The sequence below is a fragment of the Ovis canadensis genome, chromosome 8, assembly GCF_042477335.2.
Source record: "Ovis canadensis isolate MfBH-ARS-UI-01 breed Bighorn chromosome 8, ARS-UI_OviCan_v2, whole genome shotgun sequence".
NCBI classification, from domain to species: domain Eukaryota; kingdom Metazoa; phylum Chordata; class Mammalia; order Artiodactyla; family Bovidae; genus Ovis; species Ovis canadensis.
In genome coordinates, this window is record NC_091252.1 from 62,676,873 (window position 1) to 62,683,493 (window position 6,621).

The 6,621-nt window shown below is 40.7% G+C and overlaps 1 non-coding gene across 1 annotated transcript; it reads left to right on the forward strand.

Moving 5' to 3' along the window:
- Positions 1–640: 640 nt before the first annotated feature.
- On the forward strand, positions 641–777 carry LOC138445441 (small nucleolar RNA SNORA14). Its single transcript, XR_011258881.1, has one exon. It is a non-coding gene; the product is annotated as a small nucleolar RNA SNORA14 (small nucleolar RNA).
- Positions 778–6,621: the final 5,844 nt, after the last annotated feature.

Consider the following 6,621-nt stretch of genomic DNA (forward strand, 5'->3'; position numbering starts at 1 on the left):
AGAATTTTCCACATACTCAAAGTCTTTGGCATAGTCAATAAAGCAGAAATAGATATTTTTCTGGAACTCTCTTGCTTTTTCCATGATCCACCGGATGTTGGCAATTTGATCTCTGGTTCCTCTGCCTTTTCTAAAACCAGCTTGAACATCAGGAAGCTCATGGTTCACATATTGCTGAAGCCTGGCTTGGAGAATTTTGAGCATTACTTTAGTAGCGTGTGAGATGAGTGCAATTGTGCAGTAGTTTGAGCATTCTTTGGCATTGCTTTTCTTAGGGATGGGGATGAAAATTGACATTTTCCAGTCCTGTGGCCACTGCTGAGTTTTCCAAATTTGCTGACATATTGAGTGCAGCACTTTCACAGTGTCATCTTTCAGGATTTGAAATAGCTCAACTGGAATTCCATCACCTCCACCAGCTTTGATTGTAGTGATGCTTCCTAAGGCCCACTTGACTTCACATTCCAGGATGTCTGGCTCTAGGTGAGTGATCACACTATCATGATTATCTGGGTCATGAAGATCTTTTTTGTACAGTTCTTCTGTGTATTCTTGCCACCTCTTCTTAATATCTTCTGCTTCTGTTAGGTCCATACCATTTCTGTCCTTTATTGAGCCCATCTTTGCATGAAATGTTCCCTTGGTATCTCCAATTTTCTTGAAGAGATTTCTAGTCTTTCAAGACAGGAATCAAGACCATCCCCAAGAGAAAGAAATGCAAAAAGGCAAAGCCTCCTCAGATAGCCATTTTGCCTTTTTGCATTTCTTTCTCTTGAGAATGGTCTTCATCCCTGTCTCCTGTACAATGTCATGAATCTCTGTCCATAACCAACTGTACTGCAATATAAAATAAAAAGTTAAAAAGAAGATATATATTTATTCTGCTTAAAAAATTATAAAATGAAATAGAAAGTTTTAAAAGGACAAAAATGTTTGTGAGATGTGTTTTTGATGAAAATGAAAATTGCCAAAATAGCTCTTTTCTGAAGCATCAATAATCATTCAGAGCTGACAGCAGGGGAGGGTAAACTTGCAGGAATGTCTGGATCCTTTTTGGCTCAGGACTCCTTTCTCTAAGGCAAAAATGCCAGGACTATTTTCATAAAGAATCTGAACACTGTGGATTTGTTTTCCCAGAAAGCCTGTTCCCCATTCCAGCAGCTGAGGAGTTCAACTTTCACCTGACTTACAGCAAATTACTCTGCTTGTGCACACTGGAATTTTATGACCGGGGCCACCTAGAACTAGATACGTCCTTACGGGTGCCTCTCCACTGCCTTCATATCACCAGAGCTGAGTTCAGCCAGCACTGGGTGGGGGACATTGCAGGGGAATCTGTGGGCAGCCCAGACTTTGCTCAGCCTCACCCACCCAACTATGTCCCTCAATGTCAAACATACCTGTAAATTCACATCCGGAAATCTGTTTGAAATCCAGAACAGTACAGCCTGGAAAATTTTCAGAGTTATTACTCTATTTTTAAAAACTGAAATTCCTTGGCTGTTGTGAAGGTAGGATTTGAGGGAGGGTGTTAGTGTGAACTGGCATGCTGAATTACTGGAAGTGAAGTTTGGGAGTTGAAATTTGGTGCTTGGGCCGTCTATCGCTGGGAGCCAGTTTCCTGGATCTCATTTTTGTAATGCCCAATCCACATACCCACCTTTTTAGAGCCTAACATGGACTGAATGCTTACGGCCCTTTCAAGTGCATACTGTTGTTGCTTAGTCACTCTGTCGTGTCCAGCTTGTTTGCGACCTCATGGTCTGTAGCCTACCAGGCTCCTCTGTCCAAGGAATTCTCCAGGCAAAAATAATAGAGCAGGTGGCCACTTCCTTCTCCAGGAGATCTTCCCCACCCAGGGATCGAACCCACATCTACTGCTTGGCAGGCGGATTCTTTACCGCTGAGCCACGGGGGAAGGCCTCCAAGTGCGTACACAGGAGCTTTAACCGTAATGTGATTAGATCTGGAGACAGGGATTTTAGGAAGTAATTGAAGTTAAACAAAGTCATAAATTGGTGTCCTAATCTGATAGGATTCTAGCCTTATAGAAAGAGAACATGAAGACACTTTGAGGACACAGAGAGGAGGGGGTTGCCTGTAAGACAGAGAGTGCTCAACAGCACTCTACCAAGCTGACATTCTAATCTTAGACTTCCAGCCTCCAGAACTGTGGGAAAACACATTCCTGTGGTTTAAACTATGAAGCCTGTGGTATTTTGTTATGGTAACCTGGTCTGATTAGTACGTGATCAATAGTCAATAATTATTATTGTCATTTATTATCTGAAAATGTCACAAAAGCTTTATTTCCTCCTCCAAAAAGAAATAGAAACCATAAATTAATTTTTTCTTTAATTTTAATAGAATCCTGTTTTGTCTAACAATAAAATTAAATTTTTTAATTTTAAGAGAACTCTGTTTTGGCAAATGGCAAAGGCCTAGAAAAAGGAAAAAAGACCTGGGACTTCCCTGGCTGTCCAGCGGTTAACAGTCCATGCTTCCAATGTAGAGAGGGCTGGTTTGGGGAACTAAGATCCCGTATGCCACGCAGTGAAGCCAAAAGATTAACAACAACAGAAAAGCTTGATGTGTGTTAAAGACACTATGTCTACTGGTTTTCTGACTTATTCATTCAATAAGCATTTAATGAGCCTTGCTAGACACTTCAGGAGTTGGAAAGGATTATGGTTACCTCATAGCCTCTGACTTTTACCCATGAAGCTTCTGAAGTTATACAGAGCAATGGAAATTTAAATGCCAATAGGAAAGGTACTGACAGGGATGGATGAAGAAACCCAGAGGAGGGGGAGTCGAGAGGACTAGAGTTCTGGGGACTGCCTCTTGAGGGAGAGGGGATAAGCAGAATCTGCAAGCGTTAAGACTGAGCAGATAGAGTAGCAGGAGAGACAGAGGGAGCCACAGTGTGGAGGTGGGGAGCACCAGCCTACTTGGGTCTGGGGTGAGATGCTTAGCACAGGCATGGTGTCCTTGAGATGTTTCCTGAACAAGACTCTGGTTCTTGGTTTAACAAGTACTGGAGAAGATGAGGACATGAGAGAGAAGAAGAGGGCTGTTGATCAGCAGCTGTGGAGGCACATTCTGCCCTTCTGCATGTGGGATAAATAATTGACACTCAGATGAACCTGGGAGAAACGGGAAGCAGGTGGCCAGGTGAGCATGAAGGAAAATGGGGTGCAGTGGGTTCTAGGAGAGACTTCAGGTAAAATGCACTGGGCCTGATGTTCAATTCAATGTCTGAAGTGAAGGAGAAGGGACCAAAGATAACAAATTGACTTCCATTTGCAATCCTGGGAAAGGTGGTTCTGATGAAAAACAATGGTGAAAAGAAAAAAAAAAGGCTTTGGGGGGGAAGTTGATGAATTCGATTTTGGTCTCAAAGGACCTGAGTTTCTGAAAGAACAAGAAATTCTTTGAGATAATAAATTATTGATGTATTGATTTCCAAAGGCAATTCCTGACATTCTTTTTGGTCTTTTTTTTGGTCTTGACTTTTTTCCTCTTATATTTTCCTTGATTTTTTCATTACCATATTTTCATGATTTATAAATCTCCAAAAACAAGTGAACCTATTTTTCTTTCTTTCTTAACACATTCAGTTCAGTTCAGTATTCTCAGTCATGTCCAAATCTTTGCGATCCTGTGGACTGCAGCATACCAGGCCTCCCTGTCCATCACCAACTCCAGGAGTTTACTCAAACTCATGTCCATCGAGTCAGTGGTGCCATTCAACCATCTCATCCTTTGTCATCCACTTCTCCTCCTGCCTTCAATCTTTCCCAGCATCAGGATCTTTTCCACTGAGTCAGTACTTTGCATCAGGTGGCCAAAGTATTGGAGCTTCAATTTCAGCACCAGTCCTTCCAATGACTATTCAGCATTGATCTCCTTTAGGATTAACTGGTTTCATCTCCTTGCAGTCCAAGGAACTCTCAAGAGTCTTCTCTAACACCACAGTTCAAAAGCATCAATTCTTTGGCACTCAGCTTTCTTTATAGTCCAACTCTCACATCCATGCATGACTACTGGAAAAACCATAGTTTTGACTAGACAGATCTTTGTCGGCAAAGTAATGTCTCTGCTTTTTAATATGCTGTCTAGGTTGGTCATAACTTTTCTTCCAAGGAGCAAGCATCTTAATTTCATGGCTGCAGTCACTACTTGCAGTAATTTTGCTGCTACTGCTAAGTTGCTTCAGTAGTGTCTGACTCTGTGCGACCCCATAGATGGCAGCCCACCAGGCTCCGCTGTCCCTGGGATTCTCCAAGCAAGAACACTGGAGTGGGTTGCCATTTACTTCTCCAATGCATGAAAATGAAAAGTGAAAGTGAAGTCACTGAGTCGTGTCCAACTCTCAGCGACCCCATGGGCTACAGCCTACCAGGCTCCTCCGTCCATGGAATTTTCCAGGCAAGAGTACTGGAGTGGGGTGCCATTGCAGTAATTTTAGAGCCCCCCAAAATAAAGTCTGTCACTGTTTCCCCATCTATTTTCCATGAAGTGATGGGACCAGATCCCATGATCTTAGTTTTCTGAATGTTGAGTTTTAAGCCAAATTTTTCACTCTCCTCTTTCACTTTCATCAAGAGGCTCTTTGCTTTCTGCCATAAGGGTGGTGTCATCTGCATATCTGATGTTATTGATATTTCTCCCAGCAATCTTGATTCCAGCTTGTGCTTCATCCAGTCCAGCATTTCTCTTGATGCACTCTGCATATAAGTTAAATAAGCAGGGTGACAATATGCAGCTTTAACGCATTCTTCTTCCCATATTTAAGTTATTAGCAGCAAAAGCCATTGTGGCTTTCTAAGACACAAAACCACTTCACAGGAAAAATTGTGACTTCATTGTTAAACAAATACTGAAAATTTTTTCTGTAGTCAGTATTCTCAAAAAGTTCCTTTTTATACATAGAGTTGGAGTTGTTTTTTAAACTTGCAAACATTGTGTATGTCAAGAATGCTATTCTCCAATCAACTTTTGAAAATGATCAGGGTTAACTTTTCTTCTTTGTTTTTGAAAAGGAGAACATAAAACTATCTTTATTTGAAGATGACATAATGGTCCATATAGACAATGCTTAGGAAGTCTATAAATCTTCTAGAATGAAGTGAAGTTATCAAAGCCACAGGACAACAGGTTAGTACACACCTTATCTCCCTCCTGAGAAATCTGCATGCAGGTCAAGAAGCAACAGTTAGAACCAGACATGGAACAATGAACTGGTTCGAAATTGGGGAAGGAATATGTCAAGGCTATATATTGTCACCCTGCTTATTTAACTTATATGCAGAGTACATCATGTGAAATGCTGGACTGGATGAAGCACAAGCTGGAATCAAGATTGCCAGGAAAAATATCAATAAACTCAGATATGCAGATGACACCACTCTTATGGCAGAAAGTGAAGAGGAACAGAAGAGCCTCTTGATGAAAGTGAAAGAGGAGAGTGAAAAAGCTGGCTTAAAACTCAACACTCAGAAAATGAAGATTATGGCATTTGGTCCCATCACTTCATGGCAAATAGGTGGGGAAACAATGGAAACAGTGAGAGACTTTATGTTTGGGGGCTCCAAAATCACTACAAATGGTGACTGCAGGCATAAAATTAAAAGACACTTGCTCCTTGGAAGAAAAGCTATGACCAACCTAGACAGCATATTAAAAAGCAGAGACATTACTTTGCCGACAAAGTTCTGCTTAGTCAAAACTATGGTTTTTCCAGTAGTCATGTATGGATGTGAGAGTTGGACCATAAAGAAAGCTGAGTGCCAAAGAATTGATGCTTTTGAACTGTGGTGTTGGAGAAGACTCTTGAGAGTTCCTTGGACTGCAAGGAGATGAAACCAGCTAATCCTAAAGGAGATCAATGCTGAATAGTCATTGGAAGGACTGGTGCTGAAATTGAAGCTCCAGTACTTTGGCCACCTGATGCAAAGTACTGACTCAGTGGAAAAGATCCTGATGCTGGGAAAGATTGAAGGCAGGAGGAGAAGTGGATGACAAAGGATGAGATGGTTGAATGGCACCACTGACTTGATGGACATGAGTTTGAGCAAAATCTGGGAGTTGGTGATGGACAGGGAAGTCTGGTGTGCTGTAGTCCAAGGGATTGTAAAGAGTTGCTCAGTTGGACTGAGCAACCTAACTGAGCTGATATGCAATCATTTGTATTTCTTTTTATTAGCAATAAATAGTGGAAAATTGAAATTTAAAAATACCAATTATGACAGCATCAAAAATATTAAGTACTTAGAGTTGTATTTAACAAAATTTGCCCAAGACCTGCACTCTACTGGTAGGTGAAGAGATTCACTGTTGTTAAGCTATCACTTCTCCCAAAATTGGTCTACAGGTTCAACATACTTCTGATAGAAATCTTCAGCAGGAATTCTTGTAGAAACTGATGAACTATTTCTAAAATTTACATTGAAAGCAAAAAACATAGGATATCCCAAATAATTCTGAAAAAGAGATAATGACTTAAACTACATGGTTTTATTTTTAAATAGAAAAATTCTGAATAACTAGCATTAACAGAATGAGTCACAACAGTAGTCCTAATAAATATTTCCATTTACCTAATAAATATTTATTACT